Source organism: Sorex araneus, chromosome 2, assembly GCF_027595985.1.
Source record: "Sorex araneus isolate mSorAra2 chromosome 2, mSorAra2.pri, whole genome shotgun sequence".
NCBI classification, from domain to species: Eukaryota; Metazoa; Chordata; class Mammalia; order Eulipotyphla; family Soricidae; genus Sorex; species Sorex araneus.
This window is the reverse complement of record NC_073303.1, coordinates 90305612-90319880: the sequence shown is the minus strand read 5'-3', so window position 1 is coordinate 90319880 and position 14269 is coordinate 90305612. Positions and strand designations below refer to the sequence as shown.

The following is a 14269-nucleotide window of genomic DNA, read 5'->3' as shown; positions in this document are numbered from 1 at the left end:
TGGCAAGCTACCTGTGGCATATTCTATATGTCAAAAACAGTAACAAGTCTCACAATGGAGACGTTACTGGTGCCCACTTGAACAAATCCATGAACTATGGGACGACAGTGCTACAGTGCTATCACAGTAATAGTAATAGTAGTGATTTTTAAGACCTGTCTTTGGGTTCAAACAGAATCACTGGCTTTTCCCCAGCCATCTTATCTTCAGACTGGTACACATCCTTTGCTCACCCATTCACTAGCTTGCTACAAGTCACTCTGTCCTCGAGATCCTGAGAATCTTACAAAAGCTCCCATGATCATGAGTTACACAAATACAACACACATAAACATACTCACCTGTTAGTTCTGCTCCTCTGGAGACCTCTAGTAGTTATTCTGTACTGTGATAGTGTTTGTTGTGTCTTCGTAATAATATTAATGTTTTACTATGTGTTCTTCTTAGTCAAAAGAGCAAAGAATATTTAGAACAAAATAATTTTGAAAATAATTGCTCAAACTAGTCTGCACCAATAACCATTACTCCAATATATTATAAGTAAAAAATTTAAGATAGCACATCAGATCAGAAACTGCATTACAATATAAGATACAGCAATTTCTGAGACACGCATTCTTTTTTTTTTCTTTTTGGGTCACACCCGGCGATGCACAGGGGTCACTCCTGGCTCATGCACTCAGGAATCACCCCTGGTGGTGCTCAGGGGACCATATGGGATGCTGGGATTCGAATCCGGGTCGGCCGCGTGCAAGGCAAATGCCCTACCTGCTGTGCTATCGCTCCAGCCCCTGAGACACACATTCTTGAAGACTAACTGAGTTCTAAACTCAGACACATACACTGGTCAACAGAGACACTTACATTTTACTTTCCTTATTTATAAGGATTTGATCAATCAAGTTCTCAAATAGAGCTTGGTACAGTATAGAGTGTCACTATAATAGAGCTTCCAGTAATAAAACGAGCAATAGTAGACATAGCTATAAGATATGAGAATAACCTATAATGAAAGTAACCTTAAATGAATGTGTTCTGTATTTAGACTTAAGCTATATGAGAGCGGGTTGAGTCACATTAAGACATCTAGCCACCAGACCTGGTTTTCCACTTCTAAAGTCATGCCGTTGGACTAAGTGTATTTCACTTTGTCTGTTTTGAGAACAGTGGGATTCCCTTCATCCATACACTAACTTACTGTATCCTTCCTAGGTTTAATCTTCTGATTTTCACACTGTCCACAAGGCTAGCTTGTAAGTACCAGAAAATAATATCAGACATTGCTTAAGCATGACTGACAATAGTGGGTAGGAAAGTAGCCATCTGTAGGGCCCTGTTGCCTCAAATTTATTTCTAACCTGTGACAACGGGCAGATAAGAGGACAGTCAATCATCATGGTTAACTTGTTATAACTCTGTACTGTTTAAATAAATTTTATCTGATACTTCACCATCCAAATTCTATTTCAAGATCATGTTAGGAATACCCCTGAGGCATTGTCTTACTTGAAAAATGTTATTTCAATTAGTTGAATATCATTCTTTACAGATTTAGGTCAAACAAGAGGCAGCGCTAAATCCAAACTAAACAATATGTGTCTGCAATAAATTTCTGTTCCTGAATTATTCATACATAATGGCATAGGTGACTCTTCAAGCATTCTGAATTAAGTAGAATTGATTTCTCACTTTTTTTATGCTCTGTTGTACAAGCCTTTTTGTACTTTTACTTCTTCTTAACAAATAAAGTATTGATTCATCTCCACCGAACATGTTTTATTTAAACTTTGGTCTTTGTCAGCAACTTCATCCTTAGTACCCACAATTCCCTTCCCTAACTTCCCAATTGTCTTTTGATCTTGAAGGTGAAATACTTCAACCTGCTGCTCAGCATGAGGTAACTGCAGAGAGAGTTAGAACTCTCAGAGAACAATAAAGCACTACGGCCTTCCTTTTACTTTTTTTTGAGTTTTTACATCACTAGTGCACCTAAAAAGCAGCATGGATATTTCTGTCATACTTCGTGATTTAACAATCATCATTTGGTTTGAACCACGTCGTCTCTGTGTTAGTATTTTTAAAATCACTGCATCTTGTTTTACTAAAGCTTGAGCAATTATGTCCATTGGTAGATTGACAGGCAAAGCTGAATATTCATAAAAATTTATATGACATATAAGTAAATCACATTATTTTATTCTTTGTAAAAATAGTTGGCAGATCATTAGAACAAAGCAGAGCATGAAACTTTAATTCTCAATTATCTGGGTGCCACTCAATTTTAAAGTAAGAATTAAAAGAAAAAACAGCAAAGGTTGATTAGTTAGAAACAGAAAAACAAATGCCAGCCTGACAACTTTACATATATGTATAAATAAGCAAAGCAAAATGAAACAAACAACAACAACAACAAAGCACAAATAAAATTACTCTTAGAATAGTGGTTACCAGATGTTGAGGAGAATGATATGTTGAAAGAACTGGTGAGAAGAGTTAATTGGATATGACAAATGGAATTAGAATTTTATTTACTGGTATACTATGGGATATATAGTCATGGAATTATGAAGACATATTCCTGAAGCTAACATTGTAAACCAATGTTAATTCAGTTTTTCAAGAAGGAAGGACAGATGGGAGGGAGGGAGGTGAAGCTGGCAGGAAGGAAGGAAGGAAGGAAGGAAGGAAGGAAGGAAGGAAGGAAGGAAGGAAGGAAGGAAGGAAGGAAGGAAGGAAGGAGGGAAGGAAGGAGGGGAAGGAGGGAAGGAAGGAACTGTTTGTTGTAACTTTAGACTCAAGATGATTGTCCTGAAATTAGGAAAAATTATTCTGGATATTATATAATTTTTGTTCTACTGCTGGAACACTGATCACGATGCAGATGTTCACTTGAGTTATTGAGTTAAGAGAAGCACTCCCCATGCAATGTGGAACTAGTCCATCCATTATCTTTTTTCCTAATGCCTTGTGTACACTGCACAGGGATCCTAGAATGAGTGTCCATAAACTTTAACTTGGATATACCATTGCAAATTTCTCATAATAAGTGTTCTTCAAAGTCTATATTGTTCTATTTTCTTTTCTCTTTCTTTCATGCATCAGATACCTACTGAAATTCATTGTTATGTAGCATTTGTCAAAGGGCCAGACATTCTCCCTTTATTTGAAGCACTACCAGAAATATTAATCACATGCTTTTCTGTTCATTCCTGAACAAATTCCTGTGAAAATGTCTTTTTCCCCCAAACCAAATATTTTTTGAAAACCAAACCCTTTTCCTAAGTCTTTTAATTGCTTGAAATTATATATATGTATGTGTGTGTATTTCCTTTACAAATGACCTACCTCCCACTCTTTATGATTACAAAACATATTTTACACAAATTCTTAGAATATCATTTTACAAATTGTATGGGATATTTCCCTATTTATGAATCATTCAAAAACATGAATTGAACTTTTAAATTAACTCAACATAGCACAACAGGTTGAACATAATGAATCTGTGAGGCCTTGCATTGAATTCCTGGTAGCATTGCATTTCTCCCCCTGTCCCTGCAAAGCTATATTGTGCTATATTGAGCTATTGAGAAAATCCATGGCAGGCTCTTGTTATATTCACTTCAGCAAAATAGCTGGAATATATTTCCCGAGTACAAGAAATGTGCCTCCAGTATGTTAGGTTCTGATCATGAACAAATTATTTGGGCACAAATTCTACTCTAAAGGTATTTTAAATAATTTATTTAATGTCAACGAGTAATCCTCAGATTAGCCATTCTTATTTTTAAACATGTTATACTAGTTATGTTATCATTTCCTCATATTTAACAACTACATAGTGTAGTATATCTCCCTGAAAACAGTTTATCACCATCATTTATAAGACAAGATCTAGGTAAAGAACAAGGACTAGAAACACATTTAAGGTCTTATGTTGAATGTTTGCTTAACTGGTTATTAAAAATCAAGAACAATATTGGGAATATTTGCACTAAGGAAGATTTGAATCTTTTAGAGAAACACATAAAATTATAAAATTTCCATACAGTTATCCATTTCCTATTAAATTTAATATTATTAGCTATGATGCAAAGGTGAAAATCTTTTTCTATCTTGAATTCAGAGATAGAGAAAGAGAGAGAGAAGGAGAGAGAGAAACAGAACAGAAAAATAGACACAGAGATAAAGAAATAGAAGACCCAAGAGGGAGTGATGTAGGCCAGATACCACTAAAATTTAATCCAAACCTACTTTTAGATTCAGACTTTCTTCAAGGTGGAATTTTCTACTAATTGACATTGAATGTCCTGGTCAGCACAAGTGGGAAAATTCTCCAGTTCCCACCTACATACACAAAGACACAAAGACAAGGACAAACACAGACACACACACACACACAATTTTTCCTAAGTTGTTCAATTGTCTTAAATAATAAATATAAATATAAATATGTGTATGTGTATATTTCTTTGCTAATGACCTTACTCCAAATCTTTCCTACTATAGAAAACATTTTAAACAAATCCTTGGAACATTGTTTTTTGAGTTGGATGGGATACTTTCCCATTTATGAATCATTGAAAGAATTGAATTAAACTTTTAAATTAACTCAGTTAATTTTTGTTATTTAATAGTGCTCTGCTTGGAGAAAAATCTTACCTACTCCATGTTAGTATTATACAAATACTTTTAAAAAATACTTAACATTTGCTCAATGTCAAGAATAATTCTTAGTAATTTAGTTATTTTAGCAGAGGGTAACCAGTCCCAACAGATTCATTATAGTTAAGTTGTGTGTGTGTGTGTGTGTGAGAGAGAGAGAGACAGAGAGAGACAGAGAGAGAGAGACAGAGAGAGAGAGAGAGACAGAGATAGAGACAGAGACAGAGAATGTGTGTTTCTCAGCTTCTTAAGCTACAATATAGATCCTTACCCAAATACAGTTATTGAAGCAGCCCACTTTTTTGTTTTCCATTTTCTTCTTCCCACATGGATTTCCCAGAAGCCAACACACTATTTATTTTAAACAAAACAAAACAACAAAAAAAAAACAACAAACCAAACTATGGAAGAATTTAGTATAATAGTTAGGATATGGAAACAACGTTGTTTCAATGGCAGATAAAAAAACAAAAACTGCACTATACACATGGAACAGTACTCAACTGTAACAAATGATGAACCTGCAGAGGTCACTGCGCTGCAATATGTTTGGGAACTGGATAATTACATGTATAGTAAAATAAGTCAGGGGGGGGAAGAGAAAAATACCAGATAATCTCTCTCATTTTATTTTTGGGTCACACCCTGCATTGTTCAGGGGTTATTCCTGGCTCATGCACTCAGGAATTACTCCTGGTGGTGCTCAGGGGACTATACGGGATGCTGGGAATCAATCGAACCTGGGTCGGTGGCATGAGGCCTCGTGCAAGGCAGATGCCCTACCCACTGTGCTATTGCTCCAGCACCAGATAATCTCTTTTATCCATGGAATTTAGAGATAAGATAAGGAACTAGAAGGTAATGTACAATGACAAACATTTTGCCTTGAATTACAAAACTAATTACCAAACAAGGAGAAAGGATGGAGGCAAAATGAGAATCTGGCTAGAGGCTATATAAGGATAGTAGTGGAGGGTCACAGACTTTTGGTGGTGGTGGCAGGTTTAGTCACTTTGCATACCAAAGCCATAGACATTAATACAATTGTAACCATACTAACAAAATTGTATAAAAGCATTATATCTGATATATTCACCAACTAGTACTTCTGGTGAATTTCATTCCCCGAGACTACTTCTACTGAGAGAATATTTTGATGCACAAAGCTAATTTGAAAATATGTCTCTAGCCCCCTTTTATTATAGAAATCATGTTAGCTTTCTTGTTTACCTTCTACTAAACAAATAAGCCAGCAAAGCAGACCAAACGATTGCAAATACATTTCAAAACATTTTTTTAAATTACTCCCGAAATCTAGTAGTGCATCAACTGAACAAAAGTGATACAGTCTCTATGATCAATGCTTGTAAGAAAAACTTTCAGTAGGTACACCATGCCCAGGCTTCACTATTTTGTAGATTGTAGGTTTCAGTTTTAATAGACTTTCATTACATTTGTAGTCTAATTTAGAGCATTATCTTTATACTACCTGGAAATGCAGAGTGAGAAGCAGTGTATGGGCAAATCAATTGCTCCCTCAAGAGGTGAGAGATGTGAGTGACAAAACCAATAAAATAAAGTAAAATAAAATAAAGTAAAAATTGGCAGGCTTTCATGATTTAGAATCACTGTCTTTGGTGTAGTAAACCTAATCACATTGGTTATTATTTCACTGCATTCACCGCGGGAGTCCATTAGAACAGTCTAATTTACACTGTGGCGTAATTCATCTGTTTTATTAAGGTTGCTCTTGTATTTATGTTAGAAGTAAAAGTGGCTTCTGGCTCAATGTTATACAGTCATTCTGAGAAAATGCCACAGGGCACAGCAGTTAATAAACCTGAGAACTAGATTACAGCACCAGTATTGTTGACATCTGACAAGTTTACTGTGAATGTAGTTAGGGTGATACAAGATCTTATAAAAATAGACATTAGCATTGCCATTACAAACCCATTCCAAAATAATTATAGAATCTGTTTATGGAGGTAGTAAAAGTTTCTTTGCATATACTTTATTCAAAATGTCAACACTTAAACTTCACCCCTCTTCTTTCTGGGAAAACCTACTTATGGAGAGCTTGATCTGATGATCAAAAACAATGTACCTCATCACAAAATGGTGATGTATGAGACATCAGGAAATGGCTTAGTGAAAGTATTCCAGAATTCCAACAAGATTAGGAATTTCCATAAAAATAGGCTCTTCTGCTGTGAAGGGTGGGTGGCCATTTTTCTCTGTAAATAATCCATAGTGCTGGCTGACAAGTTTTTGTGATGTCAGGCTCTCAAGCTCATGGACAAGGTATGTCTTTATTGCAGTACATGAGTCACTCCTGAGTATATGCCAGGAACCTTGTGTCTGAGAAATCATTTGCACTGGTATATGGGTTAAAATATAAAAAGTCACTTTACTGAAAGAAATAGGGAAGGATGTATAGTAGACAATAGACCAAAGCCAGCTATAAATCATAAGATATGGAAGAGAAAGAAGCAGTTGAGATGAAAATAATACTGAAAAAAGCAAACTGACAATTATTATCCTAATCTATACCTTGTGATAATAACATGAATATTGTTATTAAATGTCTGTGTGTGTCTCTATCTTTTTCTCTCTCCCTCTATCCTTCACTTTACTTCCTCCCTTCTTCCCTTTGGCTTACTCTTGACTGTGATCAGGGATAACTCCTTGCAGATTGGAGGACTATAGACAGTGCTGGGAATCAAATTTGGGTCAGTCGCCTGCCAGCTACGGTCTTACCTGCTGTACTATCTCACTAGCCCCACAAAATTAAATTAACTTAAATTTGGGTATTAAAGCTTATATGTTAGAAGGAAATATTTTAACCAGTGAATATTATGAAACATATACTCAATGAAAAAATTATCAATAGTATTAGGGTCATAGAGGGCAATTCTAGACTGGAATACTTTTCATAATTTGATAGCCAACAATAATTGTAGACATATTCATTTACTGTTTAAAGCATTATTTTATGAGGACATTTAAATGAACTTTAAAAAATTAAAAAATCCTATCTTTAGGGGGAAAAATCAGAACAAACAAAGCATAGTTCTTGAGATATAATACTAGATTTTCTCATAACATAAGTCTTATAAAAGAAGACCCAGGTCCAGCTCTTGACTTATTCCCATCTGCTAAGTAATGTAAAGTCAGAAACTTAAAATTTCCTGATTATATTTTTGCTTAAAATCTGAGCAAGTCAGATTTTTGGCTTTCATATTTTAGGAAAAGATAGAGTAAATTATCTTCTACATTATGTCAAATATTTTTTAAATTATTCCTTTATCATAATCCTATTTCTGTTTCCAATTTTTACACATTCTACCTCATAAATATTACTAAAAGTCATTGTCTCTCTCCACAGCAACTTGATCAGCCATAAATTATTTATTAAAATAATTATTCCAAAGCTTCTTTTATTTTTCTTTATTATTATTATTGATGTGTCACTTAGGCTGAACCAGTGGTGTGTAAGACATACTCTTGGCTCTGTACTCATTCCCAACAGAGCTTTAGAAACTATACATAGTGCCAAGAATCAAATGGGGCTTGGTCACATGCACTTTTTTTTTGCTTTTTTTTGGGGGGGGGTCACACCTGGCAATGCACAGGGGTTGCTCCTGGCTCTGCACTCAGGAATCACTCCTGGCAGTGCTCAGGGGACCATATGGGATGCTGGGAATCGAACCCAGGTCGGTCGCATGCAAGGCAAACGCCCTACTCGCTGTGCTATTGCTCCAGCCCCAAGGCACGGTCTTAATCTGTTTAAAATCTCTCTGCCTTGAAAACTTCTTTCAATCGCCTTTTCACCTCCACTGTCACTCTTTTCTAATTTGATACTATAAGTTTTTATAGTCTAGATAATGAAGTCATATTTAATTTCTGAATGATGCTTCTTTCAACAATTCTTTCATTCAATTAATAAATATTTTCCACCAATCAATCTCATCTTAAAAAATTAAGACTCTCTTTGCCTCAGTTAAGAAATATGTGAAATTTGAAAAAAATCATTTAAAAAACAATCATATTGAGTTATCATCAATTCATTTATGTTTGAATTTTGATTTGGAGCCTCACTCAGTAGTGCTTGGGAAAACTACTCCTGTCTCTATCTCTGTTCCCCGGGGAACATGCAGTGTAGGGGTTCAAGACAAAGAACCTCTCCTACAAGTAAAGATTGTTTTGTTTACTCTCAAATGTTTGAGCTACCGTGACCATTTCAGATGACATATATTATTAATATCATCACTTTTGAGACCTTCTCAAGCAAATTCCAACCTTTGGGACTTTCATTCTTACTTTTTACAGATGTTCCCAAGTCATCTTTTTTTTTTTTAATTCTTTTATTGATTAACCATGTGGAAAGTTACAAAGCTTTCAGGTTTAAGTCTCAGTTATACAATGCTCAAACACCCATCCCTTCACCAGTGCACATATTCCACCACCAAGAATCACGATATACCTCTCCCCTTCCCCCCACCTCCCCAGCCCCCCACCCCGCATGTGTAACCAAGTCATCTTTTTAATAACTTTATTGAGTTCTTTTCGTTAGACACCATTTTTCAAAGAAATCTTTTAGTTTTCTGGGGGTAAAATAGAATGGTTGATGCTATCTGTCCACTTCACTTCTTTTGCATTTCTCATGGCACTTATTATTTATGGAGAGTAGATTATATGTTATCATTTATTATGTATACTCTGCTTTAGAAAATATATGCATTCATTTTTACTTTTCATATCTATATTTACAAAATTATAATTTTGCAAACTGATAGCACAGCAGGTTGGGCATTTGCCTTGCATGCAGTCGACCTGGGTTTGATTCCTTCATCCCTCTTGGAGAGCCTGGCAAGCTACTGAGAGTATCCTTCCCACATGGCAGAGCCTGGCAAGATACCTGTGGCGTATTCGATATGAAGTCTCACAATGGAAACGTTACTGCTGCCCGCTCAAGCAAATTGATAAACAACGGGATGACAGTGCTACCGATGACAGTGCATATTTACAAAATTGAGGAAAGTTCTTAACTTATATACAATAAGTATTAGAAAAAATAAGTGAAGAAATTGATGGAATGTTCAAAAGCTAATAAAAGTACAGTTGCAAAAATTGTAACAAAAAATTAAGCAAACCTCTTGACTATATGCACAGACAAGAAGAAACTGCTTTATTGTACTGTAAAAATTTGCCCTTTAGAGACTGGTTGTGTTGGTGTGAACATGCAGAGAATTTAAACACATTTTATAATGTAATCCAAGTATCTGTCCAACCAGAATTTGGGATTATGAACTTTTGGGTAATTTCTGAAAGTACAAGTGTACAGTATTACTGTCATGAAGAATATCTGTGTCCCGTATATTTATCCAAACAGAATATGGGATTTTCAAAGACTGCATAATTTCTGGAAGTATACAAATACAATATTTCTTTTTGGAAATGCATCTGGAATTGTGAGAAATTTAATTTTTATCCCAAATTTTCTATAATATACATATTTGATCATTCTTAATTGTTATGTATTCTCCCAATTTTGCATCTTTCATACTTTGTGTGCAATTGTTTTAAAGGGACATCTACCTTTCATGTTTGTGTATAGTTGTAGCTTTCTACTCACTGTACATAAATAAAAAAAGAAAACCTAATATACAGCAAACATTTGGAATAAGAAAAAGTAGCTGGAATTCGAATGTGTTTTGTTCTAACAGTGTCAAACAACTGTGAATTTTGAAAATGAAATCTTATCATTTACAGTAGTCATTTGTAATATTAAGAGGAAGTAACTAATGACATTAGCCGATATGATTATTATTATTAGGTGATCATTAGCAGCTGATAATGACTGATTACTTAGCATATAGGATAGAAACACTGAGATGTGATGCCATGAAACAAACTGATTAATGAATCTCAAGAACTAAATTATCTGATTCCTGTTACTATCCAGTTTATGTCCTGCTTCAGTAGCTCATAACACTGAATTTCTGTGAATTGTATGGGGAGCAATATATTTCTAGATAATATTTAATATATTTTCCTCCTGTAATACTTCAATTTCTGAAACTAAACCAAATCAGATTAATCATGTTTTAAAATTATTAAAATTTTAAAAACCATAACACCAAAAAGAGAGAGAGTAAAAGGGAATGTACCTGCCACAGAGGAAGGTAGGGGAAGGGCTGGTGGCAGGAAGGATACATTGGGTACTCGATGATCTTATGACTGAAACATAATCACGAAATCACGGAAGTTTGTAAGTCTGTAACTACACAACATGGTGACTCATTTAAAAAAATTAACATTCTTCAAAGAAATGGAGTAAGTACTCCTGAAATTCATATGGAACAATAAGCCCCCACGAACAGCTAAAGCAGTTCTTGGGGAAAAGAAAATGGGAGGAATCAACATCCCCAACTTCAAACTCTACCATACAGTGGTAGTCATTAAAACAGCTTGGTACTGGAACAAAGGCAGAGCAGCAGACCAATGGAACAGGGTTGAATACTCTGACACCCCCCCCCCCAAACATATGACCATCTAATCTTTGATAAGGGAGCAAGAAATGTGAAGTGGAGCAAGGAAAGCATGTTTAACAAATTGTGCTGGCAAAACTGGACAATTACATGCAAAAAAAATGGGCTTAGACCTCCACCTATCACCATGTACAAAAGTCAGATCAAAATGGATTAAAGACCTCAACATCAGGCCAGAATCCCTAAGGTACATTGAAGACAAGGTCGGAAAAACCCTCCACGACATTGAAGACACTGGTATCTTCAAAGCTGACACGCCACTGGCGAAGCAAGTGGAAACAGAGATAAATAAATGGGACTATCTCAAACTAAGAAGCTTCTGCACCTCAAGAGAAACAGTGACTGAAGTAGAAAGACAATCTACAGAATGGGAAAGGATATTTACACAGTACCCATCTGATAAAGCATTGATATCAAGGATATACAATGCACTGGTTGAACTCCACAAGAAGAAAACTGCCAACCTGATAAAAAAAAATGGGGTGATGAAATGAACAGAAACTTTCCCAAAGAATAAATACGAATGGCTGAGAGGCACACGAGAAAATGTTCAACATCACTAATCATCAGGGACATGCAGATCAAAACAACAATGAGATATTATCTCACAGCACAGAGACTGGCCCACATCCAAAAAAACAAAAACAACCGGTGTTGGCATGGATGTGGGGAGAAAGGGACTGTTCTTCACTGCTGGTGGGAATGCCGACTGGTTCAGTCCTTCTGGAAAACAATATGGACGATTCTCAAAAAATTAGAAATTGAGCTTCCATTTGACCCAGCAATAGCCACTCCTGGTAATATATCCCAGAGAGGCAAAAAGGTATATTAGAGATGGCATCTGTATTTCTATGTTCATTGCAGCACTGTTTACAATAGCCAGAATCTGGAAAGAGTGCCCCAAAACAGATGACTGGTTAAAGAAACTCTGGTACATCTACACAATGGAATACTATGTAGCTGTCAGAAAACATGAAGTCATGAAATTTGCATATAAATGAATCAACATGGAAAGTATCATATTGAGTGAAATGAATCAGAAAGAAAGAGACAGACATAGAAAGATTGCACTCATATGTGGAATATAATATAACTGAGAAGTACAAGTTGGCAGTGATGCAATTTCTGGCAGATATTTCTCTGGACTTAGTTACTGAAATACTACAATACAGAAACCCAAAACCGTGAGGCCGCTAGTGTGGTCACTTGACCTCATATCTCTTCATTCTCAGCAATGGAAAACAAATTATCAAATGCTTCCTTTTCAGCAGGTCCGACTTTAGGGGGGAGAAACTTCAAACAATAATAGTGAGTTTTGTTGAAATATTGAATGTAATCAAAGTGAAAGTAAAGTGAAATTTATCAGTTACACAGGCAGGGTGGGGGGCTAGGAGTGTGTGGGGGGCTAGGGATGTGGGGGGCGGGGTGGAGCTGTACTGTGATTCTTGGTGGTGGAATATGTGCACTGGTGAAGGGATGAGTGTTCGAGCATTGTATAACTGAGACTTAAACCTGAAAACTTTGTAACTTTCCACATGGTGACTCAATAAAAAAATAAAATCAACAAAAGTAGCATTGTTAGATTTAATAAACTAGCACTTTCACAATCTTTAAGAAAAATTACAGAACTTATATTACCTGGGTGATGGGGCTCAATCCTACTCCATATTAGTTTAGTTTTTTTTTTTTTAAGGCATAACTGCCCTTTCTGGAAATCACAGCTTATCACTGTATTCAAGTCTAATTACATCCCAGTGTGTGAACCTTAAATACACTTAATTAAAATAGGTAGTCTTGGGATGATTAATTCCAAAAGTAAGTAGGTTAAAGTGCAGGCTCATTTCTTCTGCTAATTAGTTGAAGGGTGTTCTTCCTTGCTGAGAGGCCAAAAAGTAAGAGATTCATTTCTTCATCTCAAAGCTGCTTTAAAATATTTTTTCAAAGCCTTTAGGCCTTGGAAGCTGAGTACTTTGGAATCTGAATGCAGAAAGTTATTTCTCTTATTTTATACTTAGTTAAACCCAAAGTAAAACTCACTAGATTTCTAAGGGTTATAGAGTAACCAATGGCCAATGAATCCATACACAAAATCAGCAAAAGCAGTCACATGGTAACTTTATTATCATTTCCTCACTCTTGAGACTGGTTTAACTTCATCTGTTCTGATAGATTTCCTGAAACAGCGACTTCCTCATTAAATATGTGGTTCTTTGAAATAGTCAGTTTGGCACTAAATTGTCAGATATCCCCAGTACTGTAGCCATATTAATCACCATGTACTTAAAACCACTCTATGAAAAAATTTAAAGTATGATCTGGCTAAAATTTCTGGGGAAACATAGCTGTATGAGGTTTGGGAAAGAATATCCTCAAGATGGTTCTTAGAATTTGTATTGAGTTTTGTGTTATGAAAATAAATTAATTATATTGTTATAGAAAGTAAGCACCTATGAGATATTTAATGCATAATTTACATGCCTGATGTCAAACACTGCAAATATTCACGTTACTGAAATTTTGAAAGTTTCTTTGTTGTATTGGACACATAATTCAGTGAGGACTATGATGTGCTGAAAATCTTCCTACATTCTATGTGAAAATATGAAACTTTATGAGGTTTCAGATATGAAGAACAAGGCTGTAAAGAATCTGGAGGAAAATTTAGGGGTGCTGATAGACATCAAGAATGCCTAAAGGGGCACAGCAGGTAGGGCATTTGCCTTGCACGCGACTGACTTGGGTTCGATTCACAGCATCCCATATGGTCCCTCGAGCGCTGCCACTAGTAATTCCTGAGTGTATGATCCAGGAGTACCCTCTGTGCATCGCTGGGTGTGACCCAAAAAGAAAAAAAAGATTCTGGAAGACAGAGAAGTACAAACTTTTATGTTTAACAACAAAACACACAGTAGAGGTCTTTTGTGTGTTTATTTTGGCCTCTTTTTTTTTTTGGGTCACACCCAGCAATGCAAAGGGGTTACTCCTGGCTTATGCACTCAGGAATCACTCCCAGCGGTGCTCAGAGGAGGACCATTTGGAATGCTGGGAAT

The 14269-nt window shown here is 35.8% G+C and overlaps 1 pseudogene; it reads right to left on the bottom strand.

Annotated features, from left to right (window-relative positions):
- Window positions 1-3865: 3865 nt before the first annotated feature.
- On the bottom strand, window positions 3866-3986 carry LOC129402964 (small nucleolar RNA SNORA72; annotated as a pseudogene).
- Window positions 3987-14269: the final 10283 nt, after the last annotated feature.